The sequence below is a fragment of the Cucurbita pepo genome, unplaced genomic scaffold, assembly GCF_002806865.2.
Source record: "Cucurbita pepo subsp. pepo cultivar mu-cu-16 unplaced genomic scaffold, ASM280686v2 Cp4.1_scaffold000174, whole genome shotgun sequence".
In the NCBI taxonomy this organism is placed as follows: domain Eukaryota; kingdom Viridiplantae; phylum Streptophyta; class Magnoliopsida; order Cucurbitales; family Cucurbitaceae; genus Cucurbita; species Cucurbita pepo.
In genome coordinates this window covers 129033-130837 of record NW_019646449.1, presented here as the reverse complement: position 1 = coordinate 130837, position 1805 = coordinate 129033, and the positions used below count along the sequence as shown (strand labels likewise).

General features: G+C 38.5%; 2 non-coding genes across 2 annotated transcripts; one reads left to right on the top strand and one right to left on the bottom strand.

Annotated features, from left to right (window-relative positions):
- Positions 1-563: 563 nt before the first annotated feature.
- On the top strand, positions 564-635 carry TRNAE-UUC. The gene has a single exon. It is a non-coding gene; the product is annotated as a tRNA-Glu (tRNA).
- A 530-nt stretch (positions 636-1165) lies between these two features.
- TRNAF-GAA lies at positions 1166-1238 on the bottom strand. The gene has a single exon. It is a non-coding gene; the product is annotated as a tRNA-Phe (tRNA).
- Positions 1239-1805: the final 567 nt, after the last annotated feature.

The window sequence follows — 1805 nt, the reverse complement described above, 5'->3', positions numbered from 1 at the left end:
GGTCATGCACCATAAACTCATGGGAAGACCGTTGATGGAATCAATCTAATCGACGCTCCCCTTGATGGGTTGCCAATTAAAGACCTGACGTTTGATGTTGACTCTTTTGAAGAAAAAGCCACACGATCGAACACCTCGAAATGTCATGGTAGCTCTAAGAACTCTATTATACGACCTGAGAGTTGAGGGCTACAGGAACTTTCTCATACGACCTGAGAGTTACATTAGCCACAATGCATCTCATGGACGATGCAAAACTATGGTAGTGCTCGAAGGTGAATGGTATAAAAAATGGGTCATGCACCATAAACTCATGGGAAGATCGTTGATGGAATCGATGCAATCAACGCTCCCCTGGATGGGTTGCCAATCAAAGACCTAACATTTGATATTGACTCTTTTGAAGAAAGAGCCACACAATCGAACAGCTCGAAACGTCGCGGTAGCCCTGAGAACTCTAACACACGCAGGGAAGGACGTGTCGAAGAGTTAGACATTAAGCAAAAGATCATGCTAAAACTCTTCAGCGATCTGACAAGACTTCAGGACAACTATACCAAAAATCCATTGTCGTCCAGTGGTCAGGATATCTGGCTTTCACCTAGGAGACTCGAGTTCGATCCTCGGCAATGGAATACGAGTGAGTTTGATAAGTTGGGCTGTAGAGAACTTTTGACGTAGAACAATACTTGAAGGTTACTGGAACTTGCTCATAGGACCTAAGAGTTACGTTGGTCGCAATGCATCTCATGGACGATGCAAAACTATGGTGGCGCTCCAAGGTGAATGGTATAAAAAATGGGTCATGCACCATAAACTCATGGGAAGACGTGACCTTCAAATCTTTAGTTTGACACTCTCCCAACTGATCCCTGCTAACATTAAAAGTAAAAATTCATAAGTAAAGCTATTTCCACTAATTCAATATATTTTAAAAAGAAATAATAATCAACTAAACTATAAGGTGCAATGAATGCAAATCGAACACAAGACCTTCCAATATTCAATCTAATGCTCTCCCAACTAAGCCATCCCAAATAAAAAAATTGAACCCAACTAAGCCATCCCAAATAACAAAATTGAATAGTCAAGTTATGCCAACTTAGTCAAGCAATGCTTGTGATTATTTTGAAAAGAATAGTCATATTATGAAACGTGAACCAAGTGCGGTGAACGTGGATCGAACACGTGACCTTCAGATCTTCAATCTGACGCTCTCCCAACTGAGCTATCCCCGCAATCATTAGAAATGAAAATTCATGAGGAAAGATATTTTCGCTGATTTATTGAGATTTTAAAAAGAAATAATGATTAATTTTTTATTGAATAGTCAGGTTATGCAAATAGAAACAAGTGCGCTGAATGTGGAGATCGAACACGAGACCTTCAAATCTTAAATCTAACGCTCTCCAAACTGAGCTATCCCCACTAACATTAAAAATGAAAGTTTTTAAGTAAAGGTATTTCCGCTAATTAATTGAACCATGCGTGGTGAACGTGGATTGAACACGAGACCTTCAAATCTTCAATCTAATGCTCTCTCAACTGAACTATCCACACTAACGTTAAAAATGAAAATTCCTCAGTAAAGGTATTTGCGCTACTTCATTGAAATTTTAAATAGAAATAATCATTAATTTTTAATAAGATATTCAAGTTATCCAACTTGTATAAGGTGCGGTGAACTAGAACACGTTAGGTATTTCCGATAATTCATTGAGATTTCATAAAGGAACAATGACAATTTTAGATTGAATAGTCGGGTTATGCAACTAGAATCAGGTGCGGTGAACATGGAGATCAAA